The sequence below is a fragment of the Amphiprion ocellaris genome, chromosome 23 (assembly GCF_022539595.1).
Source record: "Amphiprion ocellaris isolate individual 3 ecotype Okinawa chromosome 23, ASM2253959v1, whole genome shotgun sequence".
In the NCBI taxonomy this organism is placed as follows: Eukaryota; Metazoa; Chordata; class Actinopteri; family Pomacentridae; genus Amphiprion; species Amphiprion ocellaris.
The window spans coordinates 11,748,471-11,769,382 of NC_072788.1; the positions used below are offsets into that span (position 1 = coordinate 11,748,471).

Genomic DNA, 20,912 nt, shown 5'->3' on the forward strand with positions numbered 1-20,912 from the left:
TGTAATGAACAATGTGAGGATCGACTTCCTCACTACATGGTGTGTGGTAGGCTAGAATGTTCTTTTTTTTTTTTACCCAGTCAAGGAGGGATTCTTTGGATTTTGTTTTTCTTGTTGATGGAGTACAGGAAGTTTCTAATGCCCCGATACAACCCTTGCTTGAAAATGTTGTCATTTTTTCAATTTTCAGGGGCCAATAATTAAAAATGTAATCTATTCAAATATTTGGATACACTGAAAACAATTCTGCCTATGTCCTCATTAAATTTCATGGCTATGGGAGCTGTATTTCTGGAGATATTGATCCCTTAAAACGGGGCATGTTACAGAATATAATACTGCCATCATCATGCTTGGCAGGAGGTTTGGTGTTCCTGGGGTTAAAGGCCTCACCTTCTCTTTTCCAGACAAATTTCCGGTAATTGTGGTCAAATATCTTTTCGTTGTTGTTGTTGTTGTTTCACCTGATCACAGAACTTTCCTCCAGAAGGTGTTTTCTTTGTCCATGTGATCAGAAGAAAACCTAAATTGAGCTTTAAGGTTCTGCTTCCAGAGGAAGAACTTCCTTCTTCATGGAACCTCTCAGCTCATGTTGATACAAAACACTGAGATCTTCTGTTTCATTGCAGAGCTGTTGTTTTTGGTGATTCTTGGTTGACTCTTCACCATCCTGACCAATTGTCTCTCAGCAGCAGATGATAGTTTAGTTAGTTACACAACTGTACCATGGATTTTATACTTAGAATTGTTTGCACAAAAGATTCAGAGATCTGTAGCTGCTTTGGAAAAGCTCCAGATGACTTTCTTGACTTGTTCAAGTCAATGATTTGCCTTTTCAGATCTTTGCTGAGATCCTAAGAGTTTCCGACTATAGTGAGTCTGATTAGTGGATCAAAAGGAGCACAGTTAAATTGGCTCCATGGAGTCAGCAGCTGTAGTCAATTGTAATCATCACGAGAAATTAAGATGCCATGCCACTAAGAAAATGTAATTAATACAACTTTCTACATCACCAAAACTGATAACTCAAGTTGCTCTATGGACCTTTTTGGCCCAGGAGATGTTGTCATATTTTACCTAAGACCTATGATTGTATTTTGTGACAGAGGTGCATGTGTTTCAATGATTCTATCGTAGAAAGCTTGAGATTGTTGTGACTTACAAAGTCTTTACAAATGTGAAAGCCCAAAAAATACACACTAAAATTAGGACTACAAACTCTATTCTATTTATATAATCAGTTTTGTTTTATTGTTTCTTCATGAGATGGTTATTTTTCAATATTTTACAATAGTTTTTAGCGGCCTAGCTCCAGAATCATGACCGTTTCTTTAAAGTCTTTTTTTTTTTTACAGTGTACAAGGCAAAATGAACAAATGTATTTTAGTTACAATGAAATTAGTTTGGCTGCAAAGAAAACATTGCTGTTGCATGAAATAAATGTTATGGGTGTGGCTTAAGTGAAAATCATGAATGCCCCCGTTGGCATTGGGTTGAGAATTCCAAAACTACAATTTACACCTCGGCACTTTTTCACTAACATAAAATGGAGATTGAAGAAAAACGCAAAAACTGTGTCACACATTAACTAACAGGCTTGAAGTCGTTCAGGTAGAGTTGAAAATACAGGCAGGAAATCCAATTTTAGCTTTTTTTTCCTTCACCTGTTGAGCTGAAGTGTTATTTAACAGGGCTTTTAGTCTCACCAGTAGTTGCCATGGCAGCCATATAATGAGTGACAGCGAGAGCTTTTATGTAGCTACCAGTGTGGTGCATGATTTCAGGTATTAATGTAGGTCTATTTGAGGTCAAGTCAGATTTATTGCAATATCTGAGCTGTGACACTTTACCTGGTCAACTTTGTAATCTTTAATGTGCAGAAAAATCTAAACAAATTATTGTAGTGACAGTAGGAATGCTAAATAAGACCATTAAAGGTGTAGAGCATCATGTTTTAGCTTGTTGTCAGATTCCTAAATTAACAAAATAAGACCTGTGATGTTAATTGATTCATAGTCAAAGCAAAATACCGCCTTTGTCCATTATGGTTGTGAATTTATCCGATTTTCTGTTGCTTTATCAACAAAATGCAGCCCCCCAAAAAAACCAAAATGGAGAAAAGAGAAGCCAGCGAGAAAGAAAAAGACAGACAATGACTCCTGGAGCTCTCACTGCTCGGCTCAATGCCGTCAAGTAGGTCAATGCGACAGGCTTGACTGATTCCTCCTCTGTAGTGTTTTTGTTCAGGCTCTCGCTGGATTCACCTGTTTGATAAAGCTTACACAAATGCAGAGTGAACTGCATGTCTGAACCTGCAGTGGAGGGAACTTCATTAGATCATGGAACTAAACAAAGCAATGGAATCACCAAGTCATAGAAAAATAACTTAAAGATCCATAATGAAGTTCATCTAAAGTTCATGAAATGCCACCGGACATGTGATGCTCTTTAAGCTCGGCTGCTCTTTTTTATTTCATTTTTAGGGCTGGATAATCTCCATGGGGACCAGCTGAGCTGCTCTCATTGAAGTCATCTTCCCTCACAATTGTATATTTTTGCAAAAATGTTGAGCATAATGACTTGCACCCTCCACTTGACGGGCTGCTCTTCCTGCACACTCAGCTGCTTCAAAAAGACCACATCTGACTCATAATAGACCTCATTAGACTTGTATTGAATCAGCTCTGAGCAGGCGTAACTTAGCCTCACTGTTAGCCGCTTTTGCTTTTTTGCCTCGGTGTGTGTATTCTCCATTAGAGAATTAAAGATTAATTGCCAAAATTTCTCCAGTTTAAAGCATTGATTAATTACAGTGAAAATCACTGGTGGATCCAGAAGATTAATGTCAGGAGATTCGCCCCCTTTAGATAGCTATTGATTTTGATTTGTTCAAAAAACGTCTGACTTCTCCTCCCAGGAGGCTGCGCGAAGCACCAGGCGGCTCCAAATTACATTTTGTGAGGCTTAAAATATGAGCATTGTGAAATTAGCATTCACTTAATTGGGCAGCAAGTGGTTCTGCTAAAGAGGTTTCCAATGGCAACCAAGAATCAGCTGCTGTATCCCATAAAAAACTGTCTGTTCATATCAGGCATCGGCAAGACACAAAGAGATTAATCAACACTGAGCTACACTGTAAAAAAAAAAGGTACACTTTTTAACTGTTATTTTAAATACACTGCCCATCCAAAAAAAAAAAAAAAAAGTCTCACACTCTGATATTTCATTGGACCACCTTTAGCTCTGAGAATGACACATTCATTATGGCATCGTTTCAATAAGCTTCTGCAATGTCACAGCATTTATTTCTATCCAGAGTTGTATTAATTTTCTACCAAGATCTTATATTGATGATGGGAGAGTTGGACTGCTGAGCAAAGTCTTCTCCAGAACATCCCAAAGATTCTAAATGGGACTGAGGTCTGGACTATGTGGAGGTCAATCCATGTGTGAAAATGATGTCTCATGCTCCCTGATTCACACATTCACAATGTGAGCCCCATGAATCCTGGCATCGTCATCTTGGAACATGCCCATGGCATCAGGGGAAAAAAAACCCACTGATAGAAAGACCTGGTCATTCAGTTTATTCAGGTAGTCAGCTGACCTCATTCTTTGGGAACATAATGTTGCTGAATCTGACCAACCCCAGATCATAACTCTAACCCCCACAGGCTGGTAGGTACTAGACATGATGAGTGCATCACTTCATCTGCCTCTCTTCTTACCCTGATGCCCCCATCACTCTGGAACAGGGTAAATCTGGACTCATCAGACCACATGACCTTCTTTCAGTGCTCCAGAGTCCACTCTTTATGCTCCATAGCAAATTGCAACCTCTTATTCTGATTAGCCTCACTGATCGGTGATTTTCTAGCAGCTACACAGCTGTTTAGTCCCAATCCCTTGAGTTTCCTTGGCATTGTGTGTGAGGAAATGCTCTTACTTTCACTACTAAACATAGTCGTGAATTCACCTGTTGATTTCCTACAATCATGGAAGAGTTTGCTCCGACCACATTTGTTCCTCAGAGATGATGGTTCACCACTATCCTTCTGGGTTTTAATAATGCGTTGGATGGTTCTTAACCTGATTTTAGTAGTTTCAGAAATCTCCTTGGTTGTTTTCTTTGCTTGATGCAGGCCAATAATTCCACCCTTCTGAGACAAATTAATATCCTTTCCACGACACAGGATATGTCTTCCTACATAGTTGTTCAACCCTTTGATGCGCAAAATGGGTCAAAAGTGACCCTAATCCAATGGAAAGTGGGTATCTCTTGACCCACATTGCGCATCGAAGTGTTAAGAAATGAAAAGCTCCTCACTGCATCAACTAGGGTTAAATAAGTTGCAGCAGCTGAAACCGATCCATCACTGCAGTAATTATCCAATGGAGGGCTCTTACCTATTTGCTTAGTTAAATCCAAGTGGCAAGTTTTTTGTGGGAAAAGCAGTGTATTTTCTCTGTTTTGTAAAATCACAGAAACAAAGTAATTGTAAAATAGGATTTTAGTCAATCATTTTTTAACTGTTATTTTACAGTTTCACTTGTTTTGGTAAATTACAGATAATATCTTGTAAAATCTTAGAAAAATTCCTTATATGTTGATTGCAAAATTTGCAAGTAGTGTCTACATCAAAATTTACCATAAAATTGTACTATTTTACAGTATATAAATCCACAAAATTATAATTTTGCACATATTTGCAGTTATTTAAAAGAAAAATTATGTATATTAAGTGTTTTTTACATCTGTTAATTTGTTGTTTTATGTTTAGCTGCAAAATTACAGAATTTTACACAAAAATGCACTAATTTCACAACATTTTATCATTGTTTTTTTTTTCCAGTTTTTGAACTTTATAAACAGAATTCCACTATTTTTTACTTTATTTTTTCTGGTACCGCTTTTTTTGACAAGATTTTAAACATTTCTATTACAGCGCACTTCTTTGATGTCAACGTACTCTTCCTGGTTTTTAAATCAAGATTTCTGTTTGTCCCTTTTTTTAATCTTCAGCTTTATGTCGTCTCCGGCTGCCCACGACTGGCGCTCAAAATACAGTCGAACAGCAAAGATGGAGACAATCGTCTTTTCCTGGTTGTCACATTTTTATTGTTCGATCTCCGTCACAACAAATCAGAGCGACTGAAGCTCTTCAGTCTGTCGGAGACGCTGGCTTCTTTATTATTTGTGCTCTGCTGGGAGGTAGTCTTCCAAACACGGGATTATGCCCATTGTGATGTGCCTAAGCGCACCGTATTAGCCATATTCTCATGAAATCACATGAAAGCCACTTTGAAACGTAGGATGCCTCTGATACGCCGGTGTCGGGGGAACATCTGGGAGCGCATGATCTCCGATTCAATTATGGTTCCATTTTAAATGAGATATCGCCACTGTAAAAAATCGCAGATAGTGTAGTGCTTTGAAATGGAAACGGGAGTAATTCACGACACCTATGTGTGATCTGCAAAAGATGTGTTGCATCAAATGGATTTGCAATGGCAGTCTCTGTAGATTTGTAGCTTTTTTCCAGGTATATTTAACATTGCAGGAGAGCAAAGGGGAGATTTAAGAGCTCCGTTGATGAAAAATTACAAATACACAGCAGCTGCAAGTGTAAAATCAGAGACAAGCTTGTATTTGGAGGCCTCGACATGACAACAGAAATGGGTCATTCCACCTCAATTCCCCAAATTGTACAACACATTTGTTAGATTTTTTTTTCCTGTGTATGTTATTAATTAAAACATGTCAAATCTGGGGTTACAGGCAGTTTTTGAGGAAATAATTCTTAAAGAAGGTGGAGTTGTGTTGGTTTTTGCACCATTTCCTTTGTAGAATAATGTTTGAAGTGCCATCACTTGGGAAATAATGTAGCTCGAGTCCTGAAATTTGCCAGCGCCATTAATATGTACATCTGGTCTTCAATGGTACAACCCTGCTGTGATAGAATACTATAAACCAGTTATATGATGGTGCAAATTTGGGTAAAAATGTCAAAAAATGGGGGCACTTTCCACTGGGATTGGTAACGATGGGAGCTTTTTAGATGGTCAGAAGCATACTCTATGAGGAACAAATGTTATCACTGTTGCATTTATGAGGAGTATTTGAACATGCATTAAGCAGGTATGATGGTGAAACCACTCTGAAAGCAGTCAAAATTGAAAGAGTTGTTTAATATTGTTGGATTGACTGACAACTCAATCAATATTCACCACTTTAGAACAAAATCAGTCAGACTGAAGATGGTCAGGTGTGGGGCGTGCGGTGAATTGAGTCAAAACGACCCAAATGTCTTCTTGTTTCTTTGCAGGCTACCTGTAAGTTTCAGGTGAACATCTGCAGAAACCTCCATCCCAAACCTGTTGAACCCAATCAATGCAGCTAAGACGGACCATTGGCTGCAGGTCACGTAAGCCACGTTGGGGGAATGTTTGTCTCTGAGATTGAAGTGTCCCCCGGGCCGACGTTAATTGAGCTCGCTGTAATCACAACGCAGGCCCGTATGATCAGCAGCCAAAGGAAAAAGGTGGCCGAGATTATCCTCCCTCTCCTCTGGATGTTCCATTTTGAGACTGTAATCGAAATAGATTTTTGTCTTCTCCTTCCTCCACATTCTGACAGACAACCTAAATATCTCTCAGAGCTCTTCACAAACATGAAAAATCCCCGAAACTTTAGTTTTCAACAGTAAATGCAGACAGACTCCAGGCAGTGCGGCTCACAGAAGAAAGTGTCGGTCTGCAGGTCCGTCACTTTGTTCTGCACTGAAATATCTCAACACATGAATGTAACAGATTACATGAAATGTTGCATAATGACGTCCATCCCAGATCAACTGACACCATTAGTCAGCATCAGAACTGTTGATTCCTTGAGTTTTCCTCGAGTGGCACACTAAAACAATAAATGTGTACAAAATCTGTGACAATCTAGCAGAAAGGGTGTCAGAAAAAATGTGTGAAAAACAGTGCAATACTATAATGTTAAAAAAAATATTAATAACAATACATATATATGTACATATATATTAATTTACATTATATTATATATATAAATGGTGAAAAAATATAAATAACAGCAAAAAGTAAGGCTTTTTAGCAGATTAAAATACAGTTAAAAAGTCTAATTTTATAGTCAGACTGCAAAGTGTAAAAAAAGTTTTGGCAAAAATACCAATTTTTAATTTGGACATTATTTACACTTCTGGCCTCTTTTCTTTCTTTTTTTAAGGATTAACATGGACAAGAAATACTATTTTCTGTAATTTTCCTAGATATAATCTGTAATTTCATTAAACAGGGAATATCTGAAAATAAATGGTTAAAACAAAGTACTTTCAACTTTTTTCAATCCTATACATAATTTCATTTTTTTTTAAATAAATAAGGATATTTTTGCCAGATTAAAATACCATAGGAGTGTGTAATTTCACAGTCATGCAATATAAAAGAACACAATGATGTAAATTAAAACTTTTTTCTGTGATTTTACTAGATATTTTTACAAAACAGGGAAAATCTGAAAAGTTTTTAAATTATTTACCATAACATGCATAATTTGTCTTTCAAATAGTAGCGTCTGCAAAACAATTATGTTTTTAGTTGATTTAAATAAAGTAAAAATGTGATTTTTGTTGTGGATGTTATTTATAGTTTTGGCCTGAGTATTTTTTTCTGTCTGTAAACTTGTAAAGTTGTAATTTAACGAATTATTATTTGTATTTTCACACAAAACTGAGAAAATGATCAAAAAATAGCGTAAATTGTTTTTAAAAATACATTTAAAACAAACATTTTTCACAATGCACATTGAAGTTTACCTTTTTTGCCAAACATTGCAACAGTTGTTGCATTAAAAAAAAGCATACAATCTTTCTCCCATCAAACTTTTAGGTTTCTGGCAAACAGTTGTACTTTTGACAGTTTTGGCACAAATTTGTAGAAAGATCACATTTTTAAAACTTGCGGTGAACTTCTGGCTAACTTTGTGGAAAACTTTTGGCAAACAGTTGACTTTTTTATTTACTTTTACTGCACTTTCACCAGAATATTCATTTTTTGCAGAAGGTTCACTAAAAAATTCATATTTAATGAGATTCTGGCAAGTATTTCTGTGAACCAACCACCTAAATTGGGAAAAAATGTTCCCACTCAACCCCCTCGGGATTTGAAGAATAGAATCTAAAAGACTCTCAAACAAGCTCTGACTGCTGCAAACTGGTTTGATCAATGAGATTTCTCCAAATTATTGTATAAAACATGCGAACACCAGAGTTGTTTCTGCATGTCACTGCTCGAGGACACATTTACTGGATTCAAAATATGACTATATCAGAAAATACTGATTTTGTCACAGAGTGAATCGTGTCTGCAAGATGATTCTGGTATCAAATGTAGGTAAAATGATCCTTTTATTGTCTATAACTTGTTCTGACCAACCACATGCTGACATGAGCCTTGAAAGTTTACCCAGAATGCACTTGTTAAAGTTTTCTCTGGTGAATTATCAGAAAACAGAAACACACATTAGACATTAAACTGCTGCATTTTTACTGTTCAAACACAATACTGTCATAATATTGATGCTCAGAGTCAGTTATATAGAAAATGAACAAAAATTAGATTTAGCCTTTAGACTGTGACACATGCAGTGGATACAAACTGATCTTGGTGCAGTTTTTAACAGAACTCAAATGTGTTTTTCAGCCCTGAAAATTCCACGTTTCTATCATCTGTATTCACAAAGTTATGGGCCTCAGACATGATGGAAAAAAGTAACGTAAATTGAAAAAAGGGCAACATTTTGTCCAACGTCATGTACTTCAAGGATCTGTAACCCTAAAAATATTCCTAGTATGAAGGTAAAACTTTGTATGTCGTCATTAAATACACTGAAATTATTGTTCTGTGAAAATCACATTCTGAGGCGGCCAGGTGGAATGAAGAGATTGATTTTTTTTCATGGACTCTTGATTTAATTCTATCCATCTACACTCACTTCATCCTTCAGATGATCTCTGGGATCACATTCACGATTCTGAATCACCATTTAACCTTCTGTAAAAGTCTTAGCTTGTCGACAGCCAGATGAAATCCTTGAATAGAAAGTGAAATTTCTATTGAAAGTCCTTTTTAAATAGGAAATGCAAGGTTGCTAACTGTACTGAAACCAGCTTACTCACAGATTTTTTTTCTTTTTTCTGTGACGTAAAGTCAGTTATGTAACTTAAGGGTGTTTTAAATACTAGAATGAACAGAAAGTCGCATTTATGCATCAAATTTTGATCGTTTTTGCAAATAATCCCTCATGTTTTCCTTTATTTTGGGAAGGTTTTGGAGCCAAATTTCACTTTTCCTTGTGGGTTATTAGAACATAAGTGGAGCTGAATTGACAATCTCTATACGGTCTGTGAATGAAAGAAGGAATAGATGGATGGATACTTTGCTCCTGCAGCCAAGTTCTACTGATCCTGGATGTGTTTAAGGGGCATTATCTTGTTGAAACATCCAGTTTGGACCTCAGTGGAACAGTTCTGTGCAGAAGGGAGCATGTGGGTTTCAAGAATGGCGCAATACTTGGCGGAGTTCAGTGTGTCATCAGTGTGATGACCAACACCAGCAGCACTCATGCATCCCCAAACCATGATACTGCCTCCACCATGCTTGACAGTAGGTACTGTACATGCTGGAGATAATGCCTCGCCTTGGCCTTCTGTGTACTCTCACATTAGCAGGAGGAAGATAAAGCTGGAAACTGGACTCATCTGACCACAGAATCTTCTTCCAGTTCCTGGTTGTCCAGTTCTTGTGTGCTTGGGCCCAACAACGCTGGCTAACCTCCGTCTCTCATTGATCAGGTGCTTCTTGGCAGCCCTGTAGGACCTTAAGCCATGATCTATAAGTCAGCCGCGTACAGCATGGTAGAAAACTGGACACCAGTTTGGTTTGACAGCACTGCTGCTGAATCTCCTGTGATGTCATTTGGTGGTTTTCCCTGCACATGCAGATCAGGATGCAGTCATTTCTTGCTGAAGAAACCCTTGGACGCCCAGATCTTGGTTTGTCTGTATTTCTGCAGAACTGCTGAAGGACTGCATCTGCACTTCCTGGCTATCTGGCGCCAGATGTACCCTTCCTGGCTGAGAATCTATAGCTTGAGGCGTGTTTACTGCTTTAGGTTCCTTGTTTTAGCCATTTTTGTCTCTGAAGAACTTTCAAATGTGCTGGATTTATATAGACATGAAGCGTGGAAACAAAAACATGTGTCTTTTAATTAAAAGCACAGCCTTCATTAGTGGATCACTGGAACCAAAATGATCCAATACTCAAAATTTCTCGTGTATTTTTATGGAACCAATCAATTTTAAGTTTTTAATGGCTGTTTTAGCATTTGTTTAGTATTTGGGCTGTGACTGTACTAAAAGAAATTGCGCTTGCAGACCTAAGAGTGATTAATGCAGGGGATGTCTGAAAACTTTTTTCCACCACTGTCTATAGGATCCTCTCATCAAGGCCTCAGACCAAAGCTACATAAAGTCCTCTCTGTCCTCTATGGATGTGTTTCCAGTCACATCCTCATAAATCCCTTTGCAATAATGAATGAGATACTCGCTCAGTTCACCTTTCTAGTAAAGCTTCACTGTCTAATTTGTACAAATATTGTTTTGGGTGGAAGCAATTAACGGTAGTGATGCGCTTAGGTGACACGGCGGAGCTGAATCATACCTCAGATGCTGAACCCAAATAGGATCCGGTGTGTTTCTCTTTAGTTAAATTCATTAAAGGGCGGAGAAGCCATTATCTCAGCAAACTGCCATGGCTGAATAATTAATCATCCCATCACTTGTTTGTTGGACCTGAATGTATAACATTTATTCCTCGCTCCTTTGCCTGCTAATGAAATCCTTTCTTTAATTTGAGAAAAATGTTGGCTCTTCATGTTTAGTCCCAGCTGACTCTTGATTTGACTAATGCATAATAAATTGCAATTATGTGACATAGAAGAATAATGTGGAAGAAAAGGTCAAGAACACCTTGAGACGCTTTAAAATAATATGTAATAATATTTAGGTATAATTAGATATCTCAGGCAAATAGTTGGACTTTCATATCATATTTGTGTTGTTGTGACAAGGTACTTTCAATACTGTTAAAAAAATACAATTTGACCTATTCTTGTTTTTTTAATTGGTAGCTTTTTTTCTGTATTTTTGAAATACATGAAATTATAAATGAAAATACAAAGATAGCCTGTGATTTTACATGTCTAATCTCAAATACCATTAGAAATCTGTTACTTTGAGCAACTTTAAATTGTAATTTATTTTAGGAAATTCACATTTTTGACAGAAGAAAATCTATTCAGATATATTTTAGTTTGTGACAATTTATAGAAAAACGAGTTTTGCTTCTGGATTTTTTTCTAATTTCTTTGTTCGATGAGAGTTTTTAAAACCAAACATTTGAATGAATGTGTTTTTAAAAATGCATGATATCTATAAGCATTGGTATTGAGTCCTAATACAGTTTCTATCATTACAATTTTTTAAAGAACCGAAAAGCTCTAGGACAGTGGAACATGACCTCCTACCATCGTTTTGAGGAGATGGAACCAACCTGAACCTGAATTGTCAAAAACCCTCAAACTGCATCATAATTAGCAGAAAAAGTAATTAGCAGCGGTAGATGAATGGAATCTCTCTGACATGTCATGTTGAGGTACAAACGGGAATGAAAGTAAAATACCTTGAAATTGTGAATGCACAGTACTTGAAAATGTATTTAGTTACTTTTCATTGCTGGCTTTCATTAGTGGCTGATATTAGAAACAGAGTTTTTTGTTTGTCTGTGAAAAGCTGACATTTTGGAGGCTGCATTCGAAGCCTTTCACATGGCAACGGTCACAACAGCACAACAATAGCAGGCGAAGGTGAAAATAGATTTTGGCTGACAACCACCACAGCTAATCATGGCTGCAGTACAATGGAGGTTTTCATGCTTTTAGGCCCTAATAAAATCAAAGTATAACACCCTCTGCGCTCCGACGTGTCCCTCATTTTCCTGGATTGATTTTTCGTCTTATTATAATGGATCGTATGTGGCAAGTAAACATGAGTTTTAAAAGAAAAAGATTGTAAATTGACCCGTGTTTTCTTTGCCAGGTTGCAAATAAATGGCCTTTTAAAGGACTGTGTATTCATTAGGGTACTGGCAAAGGATTGTTTAATGAGCTTAAAGAAATGCACTAATCTGAAATAAATGAGCTCATGACCACTGTTCCCTCTAAACTGCGCGCGTGCGCAATTGCGCACTGCTGACACGGTGTCCGCGCACAGAAAATCTGCTGTGCACCAAAAAAAAATCCAACCTAAATTGTAAATAAAATAAACACGTAACAATTCATTCTGTGCTATTTTTCAATGTGAGTCAGTGAGTGACCGGTGACTGGCTGCTGCAGCCAATGATGCGATTCACATACGTATTTACCATAGACTGTATATAATGGTATTTACGCAGCTAGTCAACGTCATTGACAGGCGTCCTTATGTGCAGCCATCGTTGTTGTCATAGATATGAATGAGTAGATAGGACACGCCCCTTTGAGCTGCGTGCTACAGCGAGGCTAAGCTAGTGGGGGCAAAGTTTCAGTGCATTCCGTTGATGTAGACGGCGTGAAAACGGAAACAACAAGTATGCCGGCTAACTGTGCTGCATACAGTTACACACTACGTCGTACGATTGAGACAAGGAAACTTGGAATGACTTTTCATAGGTAAGAATAGCTTTTGGCTCTTTTTTCATTCTGAAATCTTGTTGAGAGCTTCCAGTCTATGAGAGCTAACTAGTTAGCCACTAGCAAAACGCTAAGGCGAGCTAGCAGCTTGACAAGCAAATACCAGACGATTAATAGTAGCTGTAGTATAGTTGTACAAGCAGTAGTAGTAATACTAAAAGTACAAGCAGCAGTAGTAGTATAAACAGCTGTTAGAGTCGTGGAAGTAGTATCAGCATTTGTAATAGTATTACAAGTTGTAGTAGCAGTGCCAGTATCAGCAGCAGTAGTGTGTACTACCACTACTACTACTAGTAGTAGTCACATTGCTATTACTACCACCAATACTACCAATAGTAGTTATAAAACCTAACTCATGTATATCCAGATTACCATCTATGTTCTTCCTCCAAACCCATTTTATGATTGGGATTACAGGCAGTTCTTTAGGACTGCTCTCAAATAATTGAAATGTTACTAAACAAGGTTATACTTATCAAATTAAATAGCTCTGGTCTCCAGTATATTGGCGAATTCGGTTATTTGTACTTAATTTATTAGCATGATTTCTTTTTAATATGTTGTGTACAGACTTAATTACTTCTCTGTCTACTTTTCTTACTCCATGTAGGTTTCCCAGAGACTATGGGTTGAGGAGGAATTGGAAGTTTGTCGGCTTAGACCTGGTGTCATTCCATCAGTGTTAAACTTCCCGGCTCATCTTGGAAGAGTACGTGCCAGAAAGACCACGACCAAGCAGCCTTGAGATCTTAGGCAGCGTCTCCCTGAGGTGGGTGTCGACAGTGTTCACAGTCAGGTCTGTGGTAATGCCGTCAAAAAACAAAACAGAAAAAAATGTAGATTATAAATCAACATATAACCAAAGCACTCTGTGTATAACGCCATAGTATAGGATGTAGTTCAGAAAATGTCAAAGTATAGTATACTTTACTCAAGAATAACATAGTATGGCCTGTAGTTCATAGTACAGCATGTTGGCAAGAAAAAAAACAAAACATAGATTATTATGTGGTTCAAAAAGCGCAAAATGATAGGATGTTGCCTAAAATTGTCATGTATGATATGTGGTTCAAAAAATGTCATAGTGCAGTATATTGTCAAAATAGTATGTAATTCAAGAAAACATCAGAGTATAATATGTCATCTAAAAAATGCCATAGAATAATAATTTCATTGCACAAGTAAAAGTATAGTAACTTTTAAAACTGTTCAAATTCTTATATGTTGCTAAAAAACCCCAAAAAAACTACAACAAAAAAAACGTCACAGTAATATGTCAATTAAAAAAGCCTATAGTATAGCGTGTTGCCCAACAAACATCATAGTATAGCATGTCGCTCTAAAAACGTCACAATATAGCCTTTAGTCCACAGCTGTCAGTAGGTGAGGAGCAACACAAAAACAGTCCAAACGCTGGTTTCCAGAGGGTTAGACAAGAATTTATTTGAAAGAGGAAGTTTACAACAACACAACATGTGAGGGGGTTAAAAACAAATGGTTGTTAGTAAAACAAAAATAAATAAACAGAACTAAGAGTGAACTTCATGTTGACATTGATGGACATTCCAACCAGGAACAAAGTAAAAGATAATCAATACAAAAAAAACCTCTTCCTGTTCACCTCTTAAAGCCCAAAAACACACCACAGTAGCACCCTAAACTAAAACTACCAATGGGTTCCCTGTTTTCCTTTCTGAACAATTCAAAGGTCCCTCTCTATCTCCCCACACATCCACCAACCACTGGAACACATCTCCAAAGTTCTGCCGGGCCAGCTCAGCTTCCCCTCAGAAGAAGTGCTGCCACCTGCCAGATGAAGGAGCCTTTTGAGAGGCAGCTGGCATCGTGATTGGACTGTACTTTGGTCTGTTCCAATCCAGCTTCAGCTCCAGAGACGGCAGGCGGGACGAGTCAACGGAGGCCAGGTGGACGAAGACATGCAGCTGAGTACAATCCAGAAAACAACAGAGGAGGAGTGCAGTGGTCCAGAGCCAGAACAACCAGAGTAGCATCGTATGTCTCTTAGAAAACATCATAGTATAGCCTTTGGTATGAAAAAACGCCATCATATACATCGTATATTGTACAAATAACAAGTCAAAGGAAAGAGACATACATTGTAGAATTGTAGTAATTGTGGCCTGACTGATTTACTGATTATCAGTATTTTATTTTTTACTGATTTACGGTAATAAATACATTTAAAAATGGTGCTACTTTGGCTCTGAACCTTTATCTACCTGTGGTCGCTCTGTCTTCTGGAGTGATTTGATTGGTTATACGTCACGAATAAAACTCCTTTAACTTAACATCTGTAAACAAAACAAAAACGTATCAACAAAGTTTTCTGTTAGAGTTTGTGTTCTTCAAAGTTTAACTCCAAGATTTTAAATACTTTCATTTACTGCAAATGAATATCTACTCCAAATGTCTCACTAATAATCATTATCAGCCTTAAAAACCCACAAAACACCCCTCTATACTCGACCACACTTAGTACAGTCCGGTTCCCCCTTCTATAAATCTGCTTGGAATCTTCCACTTCCTGTTTGTCAAAGTGGCCTTCTACCTGGACAGGTTTTGTTGGAGCTCATGCAACAAACATTTTGGGTAACTGCACTTTAATATGGATGGATGACACTGAATTAGAGTCTGTTTTAATGAGACTGAGTTAAGATGTGTAGCTCTGTCATTAAATAGGAAATTATTTCTCAGAATTCACAGAGAAAAGTCTGAAATGTTTGCTAGGTTAGCGTCCCACATGTTCTTTGGCTCAGCTAAAGCTAACTCTCTCCAACTTCTGGATCTCTTGAGTTGCTTGTTGTTAAAATATCTTGCTAGAGGTGCTGAAGCTCAGAAAGTCTGAGATGTTTGTTCAAAATAAGCTCATTCTCAAGTCTTATCTGAACTGTCCTCTTTTGTTTGAACTTTCCCTAAACTTAGGAGTTAATGACAGAGCAGCACATCCAGACTCAGTCTCATTTATGTAGAGATTAAACTTCAGTGTCATTCATTGATGTTAAAGTGCAGTTTTTCAAATGTTTGTTGCACATGCTCCCGACCAAACCAGTCCAGGTGGAAGACGATGTGAAGAGAAAGCTCCAGAGGATGAATATCACACATTTACGTTGGAAATAAATGTCCTTTAATTAGACATTGTCATGCAAAAGTTGGATTTCCCTTTAATGATGTTCAAATCTTTGTTGAGTGTTTTGTTGATGTTGGTTTCTAAATGTTTTCTGACACTCGGCCCCAAAGATTAAAACCTTCTACGGCTCACAAGCTGCAACAATTCACACATTATCAACTATCTTTCTGACTAAACTAAGATAAAAAGTGAAAAACTGCCTGATTCCTGCATCATGAATGTAAATCTTTTTGGTTTTTATGACAGTAAACTGAATATATTTGGGTTTGACATTTTATGAACCAAAACAAGAAATGAATTACTGGAGAAAACAATCAACAGATTAATGGACAAAGAAAATGTGTTTTCCAACATATATGGCTGAATTACTCCAACATTACAAGATACATACAATTTTAATTCAATTTTATTTATATAACGCCAGTTACAGGTCAAATTGTCTCAAGACACTTTATTTTTATATTTTTTGTCATATTTAAAATATGACAAAGTAAGAAATTTAAACCTCTTGACTAATCCAATTTATTACTTGGTTTTTAAGAGACTAATCGACAACTAAAATAACTTTCTCCACTAAAACTAATAAACATGAGGTCAAATAGAAGGAACAGTTTTAAATACTGCAGTCCCACGATGACAAGAATAAAGTTTGTCAACAAAAAGTAAATCTGCTGGTGGATTCCATTAAAGTCCTAATAAATGATAATAAAGTGTGATACTAAAGGTTTGTGGTGCTAAAAATGTCAAAGTAAAGATATCAAGTTGAACATCTGGATGGAGGTTGATAAAAGTTGACCTCCCTTCATTTCTCTGGAGCGACTCCATGGATTTTATGGATGGTGGTTAAAGACCTGCTCTTCTAGTGGTCTTCCTTCTAGTCGCTGTAAAAAGTCAGTCCATCCTGGCCGACTTCAACACCTCTTCATGACAACTTGTTCTGCCTCCGACCTGGTGGAAACTCCAGAAACTCGGGAAAACCTGTCGAGACTCGAAGAACTCGTGGAGACTTGAAAAACTCGTCGGGCGGGGGAAGGTGTGGTGGGTGGTGGTGGGAGGTGGGGGAGTAGAGGGGGGAGGCCGCCACCCACCTCCCCGCCTACTCTCCGCCCTGACTCCACCCAGACTCCGCCTTGGCTCTGCCCATGTGGTCACTTCAGGAACTACGATGTCAAAGGGACGACGAATTTATTTCTTTGTATCTGATCTGTAGCTCAGTGAGTTAAGGATTTGCCTATGGAGCTGCAGGTCGCTGGTTCAAGACCAGACACTTCTTAAGTTTTATCAAAATTCTGACAAAGACAAACAAAGAAAAGAGCCGGTGGTGGGTCTTGAACCTGCGACCTTCCACTTGGTAGTCCTCTTCTTATCCTCCTGAGCTATTCGCTCAGATACTAATTCTTCTTTTTTTTGCGCATTTATCATCTATTTTTTGTCGTTTTTCGTTTTTTTTTTTAACTCGAGTCTCGACTCGACCGATTTTCTCAGGAGGCTGGACTTCAGCCTTTGTTCTGGAGGGTTGAACCCTCAGTTCCAAGACTTTCCAGAGCCTCCACACCTCCCAAGTCCTCAGGACCTGAGCTTTCACACAGTCTGAGGGCTGAAATTTTCTAAGTCCCACAGTAGTTCTCTGTTAGTTTGAACCTTCAGACAGTCTGAGGACTGAAATTTTCTAAGTCCCACAGTAGTTCTCTGTTAGTTTGAACCTTCAGACAGTCCAAGGACTGAAATCCTCTAAGTTCCTGAGTAGTTCTCTGTTAGTTTGAACCTTCAGACAGTCTGAGGACTGAAATCTTAAAAGTTTCTCAGTACTTCTCTGTTAGTTTGAACTTTCTGGTTAACAGAAGCCTTAAAACTTGTGACCATGAGTCTTGATTTCACATTTAGACCATCCATCTGAGTTCTTCTCAGACCTTCACCTGTGGGTTTTTTAGAAATCCTCAACAAACTTTGATTCTCTTCACTGAACAGTAAAGTTTGTGGAGATCAGAAGGTAACATTAGTTTGATAAATGCCTTCAACTACTAGTAGACTTTATCTGGAAAGCAGTTTTCTGAAATGAGTTCTTAGTAAATCTGTCCACAATCAAACCAAGAACATAGAAAGAGGAAATGTTTGAAGAAACAACTTGATGTTTTCATTTCAGACTAGAAAACACTTTATCTGTTTTTGCTCTTTTTGATCCTTTTGTTGTCTCTTCTGTTTAATTTGATCTTCTAAAGTCTAACTGGTGTCTTTTCAAATGTTTTGTCTTTAGTTTGATTCTTCTTAAATGTTTAGTTTTGCTCTTTTCTCACCTTTTATTCTTTTCTAATGTCTGATTTGATTTCCAAATGTTTTGTCTTTTTAATGTTTAATTGTTTTTTCAAATGTTTTATCGGCTTGTTTGAGTTTTTTTTCCTTTCCCAATATTTAATGTTTCGATTAAATGTTTAAGGTTTTTCTTTTTAAATGTTTTACCACCTTTTAATGTTTAATTTTCTTTTTAAATGCTTCATTGTATTTTCTGTTTAATTCCTATTTGAAGTTTTATTGTCTTTAAGATGTAATTCTCTAATTAAACATTTAATTTTTTAATTAAATGTTTTGTCTATTTAAAGGTTTAATAATCTAATTAAATGTTTTGCATTTTTTTAAATGTTTAATATTCTTTTTGTTTAATTGTATTTTTTAAATGTTTAATCATGGAAAATATTTTATCTGTAATTTTTAATATTTGTATTTTAAAAATTGTTTAATTTCATAATGACATGTATCTTGTTGAATTATCTCATTCAATATTATGTCTGTTTAATAGAGATAAACATTAAATACAATTAAATTATATAATGTTTATATAATGTTTAATTAGAAAATTACATCTTAAATTTCTTAAATCTTCTTTATAATAAAACTTTTTAAATGTTTTATTGTATTAATTTTTTTTCCTTTGATTTAATTGCTTTTTGTTATGTAGTTTATTTCTTTAATCTTCTTTTTCTGTCAAGATTTTAACCCCAACCTTAAAAATGAAATAAACCCTTAAATCACAACGAAAATACTTCTGTTGTCACAATCATGAGTTAGTCAGTTATTCAGTTTATCAATTCAACTTTATTTGTTTAGCACCTTTTACACAGATGACAACACTAAACAAGCAAAGACAAAAAACTATGCTAAAACTATGATTAAGGCTCAAAAACATTTAAAAAAAAAAGATTTAACATGGTAATAAAATATGTTGTGTCCAGGGGATGGAGGGAGTTTATTGAAGTCTTCTTGGGCTCACATGGGAAATCATTTAAAATATAAACTTGATATTCAGTCTAAGGAAACTGCAGAGCGACAGAAGAACCAACAATATCTCCTGTTTTCTCCTTTAATGAGTCGACTCTTCTTGTGCTTTCAGACCAAAGAACTACAGACTCTTCACAACCTGCTCAAACTCTTGGTACAGGACCTCACCACACGGGTCAAGAAGGTTTCCGTGTCATTTCTACTCTGAAGCTCACCTTCTCCTGCTCAAACTGCTGACAAATGTTTCTGCTGCTCTAAAGTCTGGTCTCCAGAACTTCCTAAAAACTCTCAAAGTCTCTTCTGCTGCAGGTTGCTTTGTAGAACTGTTGCAGAAAACCTCACTAAACCACATGGAGGGGCCTCAAGATAGTCGTCCAAATGAAACCATACAAAAACCAAACTAGCACAACCCAAACGCTAAAGTCTCCTGCAGCCTACCAGAGAACCTCTGAGAACAGAGAATCAGGACAGGAACTCTTACCTTCTGGACAACCAACGCTGGTTCTCAAGCAAGAATACAGAATGTGTCTGACCAGAAACCTCTGAAGACTCACTACAGCCAAGATAAAGACACAACTCAGCTGCACCAAATCCACTAATCACTGCACACATTAGCACCATGTGCTAACTGTGGCTAAAGAACCACATTTACCAAGACAACTATCCAGTACAAAGCCCTAAAACACACCAAGAAACACATTAAAGATGATTTTACTGCTGGAAGCTGCAAGCCAACACCTAAAGAACAAACTACAGCAACGGCGCCAAACCCGGTTCAGTGGTGAAGAGAAGCAGAGGAAATGTTTGTCTGCAGCTAAATAAAGCAGGAAGACACTGAGCTGCTCAGGTGTTCCTGATAACACCAAGCAGCCACCTGGACAGCCAATAGGAACACAGCTTCCTGGAAGTCCAGAGGGCTGGGTTAGTGAAGGAAATTTAATTTAAAGTTGAAGCAGAAAGTTAACAAAGAAAGTTGAAAACCACCTTCTGATACCTGAAATCTCTGAGTTTTCACACAAAGAACACCTGAACATGTCAAACTGGTTCCATAGTAGAACCATCATTGTAAAAACGTCATAGTATGGTGTGTTGCTCAAAAAACATTAGGACCCGGCTGTCAGGGGACAAACATGTAAGAAACATGAGAACAGAGAGAACCCAACCAGTAGGTCACAGTTTATCATCCCCCAGTCATCTCCTGAAGTCCATATGGTGAGAGACATCAGTATCTGGTTGTTCATTTACCAGAGGATGCTTATAATCATGCTGATGTGGTCTGTACTCTACAGTATTTTAGTGACTCAATAAATGCCTAAGTTGTTTTTTTTAAAATGCTTTTTAGTTTTTAATAAACATTTAACAGCCTATATGTAATCAATAAATGGCCTTTGCCTATCTTAAGAAAAATTCACTCAGAACTCTATGTTAACAGTACTAAATAAATCAATAAATACATGCATACACACAAAAATAAGTTAATACATTAACTGTGTTAAGATAAGATTTAGATTTTTAAAAAAGTTGTTTATGTTTTTGCAGAATCCAGTATTGCTCACTGGTTGGTCATTACATTTTGTTAGTTTGATTTCACTGTTTAAAATGATGCCACCTCTTTTCAGAAAGAACCTGTGATCATAAAACAATACAAAATTTTTAGTTCCGTGTTAATAAAGCACTTAAAGC

The 20,912-nt window shown here is 37.0% G+C and overlaps 1 long non-coding RNA gene across 2 annotated transcripts; it reads left to right on the forward strand.

The window, feature by feature from the left end:
- The first annotated feature begins 7,755 nt into the window (after positions 1–7,755).
- LOC129348160 (uncharacterized) lies at positions 7,756–20,594 on the forward strand. 2 transcript variants are annotated; one of them, XR_008600639.1, is made up of 3 exons: positions 7,756–12,787; positions 13,419–13,577; positions 19,342–20,594. It is a non-coding gene; the product is annotated as an uncharacterized LOC129348160 (long non-coding RNA). The 2 variants fall into 2 exon arrangements; XR_008600638.1 differs by lacking the exon at positions 19,342–20,594 and adding an exon at positions 14,517–15,019.
- Positions 20,595–20,912: the final 318 nt, after the last annotated feature.